Raw genomic sequence first — 15,072 nt, forward strand, 5'->3', positions numbered from 1 at the left:
TTAATTTGGGGATAAACTGGTTAATATTACAACAGTTTTAAAAGACAGGTAATTAAAATTACAAAAAGATTGATAAACTGTAGGAGACTACAGAAAGGATAGAAATATTTTCTAAGCTCTTTGGAAGCATTATCATTACTCTTTCACGCAGTCAGAAAACGAGTAAGTATTATGCAATAATAACAGGCACTAGACAGTAAGTCAGAGTTTTAAATGTATGTTTTGAAAAAAAAAAAAGAGGAAAAAAAAAACCTAGGCCAGGCAAGGTGGCTCAAGCCTGCAATCACAGTATTTTGGGAGGCCAAGTCAGGCGGCGTGTTTTGAGCTCAGGAGTTCTAGACTGGCGACATGGCAAAATGTCTAGGTCGGCCTATCTCTATAAATATATATGTATGTATAATAGCCGAACATGAGGGCCCGTGCCTGTAGTCCCAGCTACTTTGGGAGGTGAGGCTGAAGGATTGCTTGAAGTGGGAAGTAGAGGAAATAGTGAGTATTATTTCCACCACTGCACTCCAGCCTGGGTGGCCGTGTCTAAAGCAAACAAAGAAACAAAGAAATGAAAAACCTAAATCCTGGTTTCTACACTGTATAAATATATGATCCTTCTATTTCTGACATTTCTGCATGATTGCCAGTGAGACTTTTCTGCAGAAATACTAATTTCTTGCTTTCTTTGACAGACTGAAGTTTGTGAACAGACTTTTACCATTTTTTAGAAAAAAATGTTTGCCCGAATCATTCAATGCACTCTGTACCTATATATAGCCATACATTGTAACACAGGCACATTACCACTAGTACAGCAGAATGTAACACATTTATACACATAAATTACAACACCCATAAGAAATTTATAGAACCCACAGAGATTAAAAAATTACTAGATATTTGGAAACTTGCAAAATCCTTACAATCTATACAAATAACTTAGAAATACATTAAGTAAAAAATTAATCATAACCGGCCGAGCGCGGTGGCTCACGCTTGTAATCCCAGCACTTTGGGATGCCGAGGCGGGCGGATCACCAGGTCAGGAGATTGAGACCATGGTGAAACCCCGTCTCTACTAAAAATACAAAAAATTAGCCGGGCGTGGTGGCGGGCGCCTGTAGTCCCAGCTACTCGGAGAGGCTGAGGCAGGAGAATGGCGTGAATCCGGGAGGCGGAGCTTGCAGTGAGCCGAGATTGCGCCACTGCACTCCAGCCTGGGCGACAGAGCAAGACTCCGTCTCAAAAAAAAAAAAAAAAAAATTAATCATAACCTTAATTTGAGGAACATGTAGCAAGACAGATGATGAAAATGTTACTTTGTAAATACATTAAATAAATGGAGCTTGTAAACATTCGGATTATGTTTAGAATAATTTTCAAAAAGAAATGGAGCTGTTTTTAAAACTCAGAAAATGAGATCATTTCATCTAAAAATAATCTAAGTTTGCAGATAAATTAAAGTCCCCAAATTTTGTTTGTTTTGGTTTGTAACCTAATAGTAGCTCCTACTCTGGAAATTGTGTACTTACCTCAGAAAAATATCTATGTTCTCACCAAAGCCTGGTGTCAAATAAGGTGAATTCAGTTCAAGGATCAGAGCCTCACGGGTGCAGTGCTGGTAGCTTTTGGAAGTCTCCAAGGCCAGATGCAAAGCCACTCTGTGGGTTCTGGAGAAGAATGAGCTTGGCTCTGGAAGTGTCCTTATATAAATCTCTGAAGACCAACCCCTTTCTTTCAACCGACTGCATTTCAGGGGACATCGGGGGGTGTTAAGATAGATGATGATAAAGTCTTTTCAAAACAGAAGTTTTTTTTTTTTTTGATGGAGTCTTGCTCTATTGCCTTGCCTAGGCTGGAGTGCAGTGAAGTGATCTCGGCTCACTGCAACCTCTGCCTCCCAGGTTCAAGCAATTCTCCTGCCTCAGCCTCCCAAGTAGCTGGGATTACAGGTGCCCACTGCCATACCTGGCTAATTTTTTTTTTGTTTTGCATTTTTAGTAGAGTGGTTTGTAAAGGCTGGGTTTACAGGCATGAGCCACCGTGCCCAGGCGATTCACTTTTATTTTAATGTAAGAATTTAATCTAAGAATACTGTCGGCCTCCACTCCAGAAGGGACATTTCTCCTGCTCCTCATGCTCCAGATGAAGGCTTCCAAGGGCCTCTCAGCAACCACAGGATTTAGGATTCCCTCCTATATTACCTGGCATTGCTCAACACAGCTCAAGGGGTAAAGGAGAGAAAGTCTACAAAGCTCCATCTCAGGGACCTCCCTGGGCCAAGGTAGTGTAGGACATATTGCTCTGAGGTAAATTGAAATGTATTTCTACTTGACAAAGTAATGATGGCAGGGCTTCATCTGCATGCATTTATTCTACTGCTCATGGAGAGGAGTGACATGCCATGTCAGACACATGAGAACACTCTCTGCCTAGTTACCAGTGGCTCCAGATCTTTATGCAGCTATGGAAACCCGTGCTGCAGATTCTGGAGAAGCAGCTCAAACCTCGTGCAGACAAGAGTTCCTTGAGAACCACCTTGGCTATGCAAAGACTATCAGGCCCAGCAACAGTCTGAGCTGGATGAGAGATAGAGCAAATCTCCCAGGAGCAGCAGAAGCCGTAAGGGAGGGAAAAGGGAAGGAGGAAACCCTAGATTTCAGGATATCCCCTTTATCTCTATGAGAATCTCAGCACCCACAAGGCCACCGTTCCTTTATCTGACTCCTCTTGGATCCAGGAATTTTCCTGGGTTAAGCCATCCAGGGATAGGACAGGAGATGCCATTTGGCTCTAGGAGCAGAGGAGAGAAACTCAGCAGGAAGAGTATCTCTATGGGAGGAAAATTCAGTTGAGCATGTTTGTAGGGTCACAGGGCTGGATATGGTAGAGTCTAGTGTACATGTTCAGAAGCCACAGTTCCCCCAGATCTTCTGATTCTAACAAGTACACAGAGCCAATCAAATGAAGGAGGGGTGGGTCAAGGGAATTCAGGGACAAGGGGAATGAAGGATGATTAGTTGCAGGAGGATGCTGTTGAGGTCAATAGGCAGACATTCTCCTCTCCTCTTATATTGAGAAACAAGTAATGAAGCTTTAAGATGTTGCTTGTGGTCTGGGCCAAAGGCAGCAGAGCACTTGTCTCTGGTCTCCATATAAACTTGACGTATTTACTTTCAGTATTCCCAGTAAGATTTTGATTCATTTCACACGGAATAACACTCACCTACCATACTTAAATTGCCATACATATTATGAGACTCTACTGATCATAAGTAAGTTACTCTCAACCTTGAGATCTGGCTTCACTTTTCTCTATTCTCATTCCTTCTCCTTTATATCAGAAGCTTCATAATAGACAATGGGGGCAAATATGGTGTGGAGAAATAATCAGTTTACATTTAGATATTTTTAATGTAGTTATCACTTCCTAAAATCTAGGAAAAAGCTGAAATACATGAAATAGCAATGCGCCTTTGTTTCTACCCTCCCTTAGGTATCTGCCCAAATATATTCTATACTAGGTCTTTTCTGACCATGATATTATAAATTCAATTTTGGGCTGGGTGCAGTGGCTCATCCCTGTAATCCCAGAACTTTGGGAGGCCAAGGAGGGTGGATCATGAGGTCAGGAGATCGAGACCATCCTGGCTAACAGGGGGAAGCCCCGTCTCTACTAATAATACAAAAGAAATTATCCTGGCGTGGTGGCGGTTGCCTGTAGTCCCAGCTACTCGGGAGGCTGAGGCAGGAGAATGGCGTGAACCTGGGAGGCGGAGCTTGCAGTGAGCTGAGATCACGCCACTGCACTCCAGCCTGGGCGACAGAGTGAGACTCTGTCTCAAAAACAAAAACAAAACAAAACAAAAATCAATTTTGTCTATGATACTTTATATTCCTTTCCTGCTGTATTTTTCTCTAAAGCACTTATCACAGTGCGTTTCTCTACCAATTTTTTTTTTTCAAAACAGGGTCTTGCTCTGTCATTCATTCTTAAGCGTGGTGCCATACCAGCTCACTGCAGCCCTGATTTCCCAATTTCAAGCAATCCTCTCATCTAAGACAGTGTCTGAGAATACAGGAACATGCCACAACCCCAGCCAATCTTGTTTATCTTTTCTTAGAGATGGGCTCTCACTTTGTTGCTGAGGCTGGTCTTGAAATGCTAAGCACAAGTGATCCTCCTGCTTCAGAATCCTGAAGTGCTGGTATTAAAGGCCAGAGCCACTGTGCCAGCTTCACTTTTTCAATGTTGTATTTTGACTTGTCAACTTGTGTTTCTCACCCTGCGACCTCATTTGCTCCTTAGGTGCAAGAAAATCTGTCTCATTTGTTCATTTCTGCATTGGCTTAGAATGCTTATTAAGACACCATAGGCACTTGATATTTTGAAGAAAAAGGTATCATAAGTTTTATCCTTAAGGATGTCACCTTTAAATCATCAAGATGACTTATTATATAAATAATTAAGCTGATGATATCTCTCTCTTTCTCACAGAGCCAATTTCTTTCTTAGTGCTTGGGAGTGTCTTTAATATTATTTGTTCTTACTTTTCCATCAGGAAATCTTTACTTCTTTCAGAATGTATATGTAATTTCATTTCATCTCTTCTCTTCATAGTATTCATTTTATGTTTGAATTAGTAAATGATCCATACAGATTCTTCAGCCATGCATCTAGGCCCCATCTTGAACTACCCTACGCTACCTTTTCTGCTACATCTCTAAGCACTGCCTCTCTCATCATATGTGTGTTAATCACATATGTGAACTAAGTGGAAATCCAATAGTACAATGGTTTATCTAGTATATAGTTTCCAGCAACCCCCACCCCAATTTACCTGCCTGAAATTCCAAGAAATTTTCTATTAATTTTTTTATGTAATGTAGTTTAATTTTATTTAGAAAATTAGAGAATATAGTTTTAAAACTTTTGACCTATATATACTGTTGACCCTTGAATAACACTGGTTGGAGCTATGTGAGTCACTTATAATTGGAGTTTCTTCCGCTTCTGCTACCCCTGAGACAGCAAGACCAACCCCTCCTCTTTCTCCTCCTTCTCTGATTACTCAACATGAAGATGATGAGGATGAAAACCCTTATAATGATCCACTTCCACTAATTAGATTTAGTATTCCATTAATGAATATTAAATATATTTTTCTTTTGATTTTCTTAATAACATTTTCTTTCCTTTAGATAACTTTAGTGTAAAAATACAGTATACATATAACATATAAAATATTCATTAATCAACTGTGAATATTATCATTAAGGCTTCTAGTCGACAGTAGCCTATTGATAGCTAAGTTTTGAGGAAGTCAAACGTTATACGCTGATTTCTGACTACATGAGATCTCGGCACCCCAACCACCATGGTGTTCAAGGGTCAACTCTAAGTTTATTAAATATCATTCAAATAATCTGAGAATCTCTTTGTGAACAAAGACTTTATCTTTCTGTGAAACCCTGTTTATCTCAACCTGTAATTATTGCATTTCATAGTGATAGTGTATTTCATCATGCTTACTGATATTTTATATCATTTCCCAGGAAACAACATTGTTTTAGCTGAATGATTTGATATTAGCAAGAAATCCTAATAAAAAGTTTGCTGCCATGTTGAAATGATTAGATAGAACCCTTTTGCTATTGTTCTGCTGCTCATAGTACCATAACAACTGACATCTTTGTTGTGCCCATTGGTCTGTCTGGTACACTGAAGCATATGCTCTCCATGGAGTTCTGATAATATCGTGCATTATATTATTACTTTTGAAAGTAATAGTTATATATTTCTAAAGTGTCCAAGAACTGTCACAAAGTTCTATATTTTGTCACAGTATTTTCATTTCTTGAATTATTTCTTAAGAAAAAGTCTCAAATTTGGAAAAGAAAGACTGCTTTGAAAAAGACTTGAGTTCTAAAATGATAATAGCAAGTATTTTGAAATAACCTCTTGCCTAAGAGAAGAGAAATTACTAAAGAAGTCGATATTCCCCAATGAGAACATTTTATAATCATTAGAATCAATGATTAGAGTCAGGTGTGGTGACTCATACCTGTAATTCCAGCCATTTGGGTGGGTGAGACAAAACTCCTGAGGTCAGGAGTTTGAAACCAGTCTGGCTAACATGGTGAAATCCCATCTCTACTAAAAAACAAACAAACAAAAAACAGACAAACAAACAAACAAACAAACAAAAACTATCCAGGCGTTGTGGCAGGCACCTGTAATCCCAGCTACTCAGGAGACTGAGACAGGAGAACCGCTTGAGCCCAGGAGGTGGCCAGCCTGGACGACAGAGCAAGATTCCATCTCAAAAAAGAAAAAAAGTTTATTAGAGATACAATATAAGAAGACATTTACAACAATATATGAAGTAAGCAGAAGGACTGTAAAGTTGTATGTATAATTTGATTAATTTTACTCAACAAATATAGGAAAAACTTAAAGGGAGTTAATCAGTTAGTATAAGCATTGCATTATCTTCAGAGGAATATTGGGAGAATTGTTTCCTTATTGTTTACAATTCTTTCCAATTTTTTTTATGTGGGTAAAAGGTCAACAATGAGAATGAAAATGTAACCAGATTCCATGGAGCTGATTTTCTGTCTTTAAAAGAAAAATGATGTTTTCTCTCCCTGACAAAACGCCTCATCATTTGAATTATGGTTTGTTAAGGACAAGCAGCTTTTTCTTCCTTGAGTATTTCTATATTTGTTTCATTTTCTCCAAATGATAGTAAAGATCCAGTCTGTGTCTCTATAAGATGTTTACAGTTCCTAAACACCTGAGCAGTGCATTGCACGTAATAATAGTAATTTCTCACTAAGTAAATTAAGTTGAATGTTGAATTTCTTAACAAAAACTTTGAAATCTAAGGAAGAGACATGTCTTCATCCTGCTTTTCTTCTGCGACTTCTTTCCCCTGTATCAAAGGATACAGGGTGTTAACACAGGATACAGAGAAAGAGAAGTGTTTGTGTGTGTGTGTGTCTTTGTGCATTTACATGTGTGTTAGCCACATCAATTTTTGTATTTGTAGCAATGGATTGTGAATTTGATTCAGAAACCCATAGCATTTTATTGAAATTATGTTTTATTTGATTGTCTCATCTGTTTATGAGAGCTGCTAACAGATAGTCTGTGTTTCATTTACTGAATACTATTTCAAAATCTGATTTCATGATGCTAAATTCATAAATGTTGAATAGAGCTTATATCCAAATTATGGGGGTTGTAGTTATTCCTATTTTTCCTTTGTCAACAGGGTGCAGTTGAAAGAACAATATAGACCTCCTATTTCATTCTAAAACTATCTAGTGTGAGTTTAGGTAAGTTATTTAACTCCTGATCCTTTAGTATCTCATCTATAAAATGGGGCTACTAGCCTGCCCAACTTGCAGAATTGCTCTGAAGATTAAAAATCATGTATTGTATAAACATTCAAAACAGTAATTGGCTCATAGGAGGTGATCAGCCAGTTCTAAATGCCAACTGTTAGTAAAACTATATTATAAAAATAAGAGATAAATGAATGAATATAATAATTAATGCTTTCTTAATATAATGACGGCTTCTCATTAGTTAATTACATTGTGACAGAATGCTATATTGAATTGAGTGACTCATTGTTCATCTACTCAGAGCTTGTTGATACACTTTCAATTAGATCGAATCATTCTTATTGCAATAGGAACCCCATCACTCCTTTTGGACTGTAAGTTCTGTGAAAGCAGGGAGTGTTTGATTCATAGCAGGCTTCCAGATATTGTAGAAAGACTGAAATAAGCACCATGTTTTGTGTTCCTAATAGGTTTAGCTTTAAAAATTAGAATATTGTTAGTTATCACTTGGTAAATATTTATAATTTGTCAGGCATCTTACTAAACATTATTAGATTATTTTAATTTAATATTAATATTATTTCTGTGAGCAGATTACTAGGAGACCTAAGGTGAAGAAAGTCTTGCCTATATTTGTATACCTGGGTTTATCTGTTAGTTATTATCGATGTAAATAAAAATCACTATCTTTTTTCCCATTGGCACATGCAGCTGTTTATGTGCTTTCGTAAGCTTTAGCAGAATAGTATTTTATAAGATTTAAAAATGTGGTAGCTATGTATTTTATTGTTTTTAATTTGCATATTATAGGAATTTAAAATACACATTTCATACTTGAAGAACACTGATTTGAATTGCACAGGTCTACTTAAGCACAATGTTTTAAAAAATACGGTCAGCCCTTTCGATCTGTAGATTTCACATCAGCAAGCAAAGATAGGTAGAAAATCCAGAGTTATTCACTGTAATCCCAAGTACTTAGGAAGCTGAGAAAGGAGAATTGCTTAAGCCCAGGAGTTTGAGGATGTGGTGAGGTATGATCAAGCCACTGCACTCCACCCTGGCAAAAGAGCAAAATTCCATGTCTTAATAAAACATAATAAAATACAGTATTGAAGGAAAGAACCCCACGTATGTAGAGGGCCAACTCTTTATTTTTAAAGATGGTAAACTTTATTTTGCCAAATTATTTTTTTCAAATTTATCTTTTCAAATATTAGTATTGCATACAGAAAATGATTTTGTTAAAAATATCACAAAGTAGGAAGGACATAAATCCAGAAGAAAAGGCTTTTATTTGAGTCAATTTATTTCTATGGAACAAACCTCAACAATTGTTTTTCCTTTAGCTTTGATATGTTAGAACTTTTTTCACAGAATGATACTCATTACATGAGCTTGAATCTGAGAACCTCAGATGCGGCCAATAAAGAACTAATGACAAATGTGTAAAGTAAGAAAATTATGAATGTTTTTCTAAAAAACAAGACAAAATAAAGCAAAACTATTACGTTCCATTGGGACTCTTAGCCATGTTTTTCAGAAATATTTTCTTTTATTTTATTGCCTACTTCATTGTCTTAACAATATGAAGACCAGGATGTCAAAGGGCATCAGGCATGTGGTGAGAGTTACATTATGGCCAGTTAACCCAAGGGAGGTCAGATGTGGCTTCACATTCCACATACGCAGCTACCTTTCCTCACTGAGGCAGAGCAAGCTAATCCAGAAAGTCTTTTCAGACTCTGAGAATGCTGGACTTACATTATTCGGAAAATCACCTGAAAAGATGAAATATTAAATAATTTACACTAAAATCTGGATTATTATTCTGACAAATCGATTTGTTTTGTTTAGTGTTTTTTTCACGTTCAGCTTGTTAATTCCACAGAAGAGGGGGGCCTACTTTTCATGTATACGTGTCTTTTCTGCAGGACTTGAGTATGCACAAATTTTGATCTCTGTCAGTGTCCTGGAACCAATCCCCAGAGCTGACTGATTAAGTTCAGTTTTGTTCTGAAATTTTTATTTTGTCTATAGGAATGCATTTTCATGAAGTTATAACTATGTTCATTTTATTTCTCATTCCAATATTATTGAGAATTATGAATAATCAACTGATGTTTCTGTAATGAGCATTTATTGATCCTTAGGGTTACCAGATAGACGTTTTTATAGGTAGGAAAAGAAAAAATGATTCCCTGTTATAATATCACTTTTTCTATTTTTTTGTACTGTGGAAAAATATCATAGATGATTTCTTGCAAGCCAATAGAAAATTTCAATATATATGTAGTAATGATAAATATAATATTCTCTCATACAATGTAATATAATTTTTGCATATCTTTATTTTCAGTATCTTTTTGTTTCTTATTTTAAAATAATGTTTATTTTAGAAACTGTAAAGATCAAGAAAGCCACAGCAGAAAGTAAATATCTGCCTAATTCCATCAGAAAAATATGAAATCATGGTTATATTCTTGTTTGTATAATTCTAGCCCTTTTCCTATTTTAAATATATTTTTGTGTACATATACGCAAAACCCAGTAAATCTCTCTATATTTAAGGTATATAATCAACACATCTATATTTGTTGTTTTTCATATTTTTGACACAGATGTTTTTCTTCCTAAATCTTGACTATTGTAATTTTTTTCAGCCAAACCTTGACTATCCCCAGGTTGATCTTATATGTATTGAAAGGTGTTAGGTCATTGGACAGACAAAAAGGGCTCCATCTTTCTGTCCAGGGATTATCAAAGTGTCTGGCTTGGGAGTAAGAGCATGTTTTCAACAGTTCGATTGGTTGGCCAGTGGCAGCATATTTTTAACTTACCCATCGCCCCAGCTTATTTTGTTGTTGTTCTTAAGAGACAGGTTCTCACACTGTCTCCCAAGCTGGAGTTCATTGTGCAATCTCAGCTCACTGCAGCCTCAAACTCCTGGGCTTGATCAATCTTTCCACCGCAGCCTCCAAAATCGCTAGGACTATAGTCACGTGCCACAGTACCCAACTAATATTTGTACTTTCATTTGTCGAGACAGGGTGTCCATGTGTTGCCCAGGATGGTCTCAAACTCCTGGCCTCAAGCAATTCTCCCATTTAAGCCTCCCAAATTTATGGAATTACAGTAATGAGCCACTGCTCCTGGCCTTATTTATCTCTTCAGAGTTTGTCCTTCCTTTCTAGGTCTATGACATGAAAATATCTTTGCCCGTTCCATAAAACATTCTTCTGTCGTGGTCATACGAAACATTACAAAATTGTTTTTGATGTTTCTTCATGTTTTATGTTAAGTATGCTAACATGGTAGTGTGGCTTTTTTAAAAAGGACAAAAAAACACAATAGATGGTTGACTAATCACAAACAGGACTTTAAGGATCACAGTTGTGCTATCATTCATTATGATATATTAAAAAATCAGCACTTACTTGTAATGTGCCTTGAGACAAAGCATTTAGCAACTTGATTTCTCAGATCTCAGTTTCCTCCTCTGGGAAACACTAATATCAACTGTGTGTAGTTTATCTTGAAGAATTAGAAAAATTGTAAGTAAATACTTTATTACCCAGCACTATTGCTGTGGTTATTTTATCGTTGTTACTGTTGTAGCATTGAACCACTTACCACTTTAGGTTATTTGTTCGAAGTCAAATATTATTAATTAACACATATTTCATAAACCAGTCTTTTCCATTCTATTTATTTATTTATTTTTTAAAGGATGAAGCCTTGCTTTGTAGCCCAGCCTGGATTGCAGTGGCATGGTATGATCTCAGCTCACTGTGACCTCTGCCTGCCCGGTTCAAGCAATTCTCCGGCCTCAGACTCCTGAGTACCTGGGACAACAGACACGTGCCACCATGCCTGGCTCATTTTTTGTATTTTTAGTAGAAATGGGGTTTCACCATGCTTTCCAGGCTAGTCTCGAACTCCTAACCTCGTGATCCGCCAACCTCGGCCTCCCAAAATGCTGGGGTTACAGGCTTGAGACACTGCGCCTGACCATAATAGTCTTTAGAGTTGATTTAATGTGGAAGTTTAGTTGACAAGTGGCTGTTTCAAATTGTTAAATTAGAAATATTCAGTTTTAGAATTGTAGAGTGCCCTTATGTTTCTCTTCCATATCATTTGGGCAACTAGTAAACAGTATACTGTTTTATCAACAGGTATGTCATCTATGCTCCAAGCAGCCACAGCAAGTATTCAGGGGAGTCATTTCCAGGAGTTTCTAATGTTCTGTTTGATATTGAAAAGAAAGTGGACCCATGCAAGGCTAAGGGAGGAGTGAAGAGAAAGCTTTGTTGCAGCCTTCACTGGGCAGGCAGCTTCAGAGGCTTCGAAACAAGTAGCCTAAGAGGATTCCTTAGAGAACCCATATTGAATTTGTGTGGTATGTCACTCAGAAAAAATCATGATGGGTATATTGATGTATTTTAAAATTAGTATTTTAGAAATAAAGATGGATAGAATATATTGTTATGTCAGTGTTCATATATTTGTCTGTGTATATATTTTTTCTTTTATTTTCTCGTGGATTAAAAATAAAAAAATCAAAATTTATAATTATACAAGATTATTCTGAAGTAGAAGAATCAAAGTCAGTATTAAATCCAAGGGGAATGGACAAATATCGTAAAACTCTCATCTGGTATTTTCGAGGAATCAAGTCTAATGTATCCATGTCGCTTCACACATGGGAAAACATCAGTTTGTCATAGAGCACACTGCGGAATATGCGCAACTGCTCCAAGCCAGAGGCCTCACGCTCTGCCTGGCCTCCCAAGGCTGAGAGGATCACTATCTCAGCGCACTAGTTGGGACACTGATTAAATTACACTTTTAGTATATGTAATCACTCTATAGCAAAAGAAATCATTATTTTGTATTAAAATATTTTATTTACGTAAAAGACTATAAAACAACACACAAGTATAGAGAAAAATAGTAATGAACATTTGTGAACCTACTAGCCATGTTAAGAAAATAACATTTCCAATATCTTTGGGTTCCCCGTGCACTAATGACAGTTGTGCTTTTTCGCTGTCTTGAATTTTGTGTTTATCCTTATTTCCTCTGTTATTCTTTATAATTTTATCACACATGGCTATATTATTTACATGTTTTATGGTTTGGCTTTAGGTAGTTTTAAACTTTTTAAAATAAAATCATACCATGTATAGTTCTGTGGTACTTGATTTTTTTCCACTGGTCTTTAAGTGTTCAGATACATAGATAAGTAAGTAGATTGATAGATAGATAGATAGATAGATAGATAGATAGATAGATAGATAGATACATAGATGATAGATAGATACATAGACACATAGATACATAGATAGATACATAGATAGATACAGGCGGATAACGTTTATTCAAATGAAAGGAAGATTCAGGGTCTGTCAAGACAGAGAAAACATATAATAATGTGAATAGGGAAAGTTAATATAAAGAATGATTAATTATAACAGCATTTGAGCAAGGAAATACTGTGTAGTAGAACGTAAGAAGTCTAAATAATACGTGATGAGCACATATAAGGAATTGCCATTGTTTCCAGGGTGAAGTTGGAGTAGCCAATGAAGAGTCCCCTCACCCCTTGGCCTCACTGAATGTTAAGAAGTCGCTGTGCTGTTGCGCTTGAAAAACTTGCTTTAAATCCACACTTCAGAGCTCCCCAGAAACTTGCCTTCTGGGCCACTTGTAAAGCTGTTTACAAAGAAATGTCATGCCAGACAGGCTCCACCTCAGATTTGGCAAAGGGCAGTATCAGGAGAAGCTCGTGGCTGCTCAGTTCTCCTGGCCACCATGAACTTCAGGAAGTGGATGCTATAGCAACTGCCTGAACTACACAATCTGGGCATTGGTGTATCCCTGTATGCCCTCCGGGCCAGACACTGGAGGTGTCATTTCCAAAGCAGATTGGAAGCACATTTTTGGAATTTCTCTCCAATGCTTTCTACTCACACAGATTGACATCTTAACACGTGGCAAAGAAAAAAATATTTAAAGAGTCCAGATCTATTTATGTAAACAATCAAGAGTGAGTTTGTAGTGGAAACCCAAAGTTGGATAAATGGTGCACAATGATATATATTTGTTCATTTTCTGCTGTTGTACATTTGGAGTGATTTTTGTATTTTGATTTTGTGAACATGTCTCCTAATGTAAATAGCCAATAGATTCTCTTTCCAGACAGTATCTTCCGATAACTGGAATGTCTGGGTTATAAAATTGGTGGATCTGCAATTCTATTGGGCAATGCCACAGCGCTTCAAAGTAATTTTATTTATTTATATTTCCACTGACAATGTAATCATGTTATACAAAATAATAGAAGTATGGATGATTGTGGCAAGTTAAAGAAATACAAGGAACTCACCCTTACTAGAATCCAAGGCATTTGTGGGAAGAACAATTCATACACTGAGCACCAAATACATCAAGTACGTTTTGGAAGACATCGAGAGGAGTGTAACTACTTTCTTCTAGTTTATCAAAATCCCATAATATGGTTAAGCAGGTAGGAATATAGGCACATTTCCATTTCAGAAAGCATTCTGGCCTAGAGAGAATAGAAGGATATCAACCCAGGAAGAGAACAGAACTAATATTTTGTGTGTGTGTGTGTGAGACAGGGTCACACTCTGTCACCCAGGTTACAGTCAGTGGCACAATCCCTGCTCAATGCAACCTCAGCCTCCTGGGCTCAGGCAATTGTCCAGCCTAAGACTTAGCTGAGGTTACAGGCATGCACCCTCATGCCTGTCTAGTTTTTGTATTTTTTGTGGAGATGGAGTTTCACCATGTTGCCTAGCCTGGTCTTGAACTTCCTAGCTTGACCGGTCAAGCCACCTCGGCCTCCCAAAATGCTGGGATTACAGGCATGAGCCACCATGCCAGGCCCCACAATCTTTTCTCATGACAACTGCTGTCACTTAGACTTTACTATCAGAAAAGATAAGACTAACCTCATCCTTTGGGTTTCAGCTTAGGTGTCATTTCTTTTAGGAAGACTTTTAGGATGACTGTCTCTTCCTTCGTATCAACTACTAGACCATGAGCTCCTTAAGGACTTAGTCTTGGTTTTTTTTACACTTTTTTTTAAATTTTACTTTAATTTTTGGGATACATGTGCAGAACGTGAGGGTTTGTTACAATTTTGGCTCCAATCTCTACCAGTAAGGAGAGTCCATAGCAGACATTTATTTTGTGAGTAATCAGATTAGCGCACATAAGAGACCCTCTGAAACATTCTGTGCTTTGAAAAGAAGAGCTGCACTGCACACTAGGTTTTCCACAATGCCTTTGTTATGGGGTTTGGCCGAGCATGCCCACAGGGTTTTTGTGATGTCATTGATAGAGGGTTGGACAGTATGGTAGATGTAGGACAGTGTGCATATTATTATTCAAAAAAGTGGACCAAAGCCTGCACAATACTTGAAGGCTTTGTCAACTTTCAATCAATTCTGCCAGCATGCAAGAAGCGTCCCCCCAAAATATTGTATGTAATTTGGTGGCTTAGGAAGATACTTTGGCAACATATTTAATGTCACTGAAAGGAAAACAGTGTTCAGAGACAGACTGCCTGGTTTCAAACCCTAGTTCTCCTACTTAATTAGACTATGCCTATGGACAAATTATTAAGGTTTCCTGTTCTTACGTTTCTTAATCTTTAAATGAGTATAAAATATTATTTATCTTATGGGGTTGCTGAAACAA

General features: G+C 37.2%; 1 pseudogene; it reads right to left on the reverse strand.

The window, feature by feature from the left end:
• The window catches only part of LOC129485327 (tripartite motif-containing protein 43-like), a 72,084-nt pseudogene that overhangs the window by 9,758 nt on the left and 47,254 nt on the right, over positions 1–15,072 (reverse strand).

This window comes from Symphalangus syndactylus, chromosome 6, assembly GCF_028878055.3.
Source record: "Symphalangus syndactylus isolate Jambi chromosome 6, NHGRI_mSymSyn1-v2.1_pri, whole genome shotgun sequence".
Classification (NCBI taxonomy): domain Eukaryota; kingdom Metazoa; phylum Chordata; class Mammalia; order Primates; family Hylobatidae; genus Symphalangus; species Symphalangus syndactylus.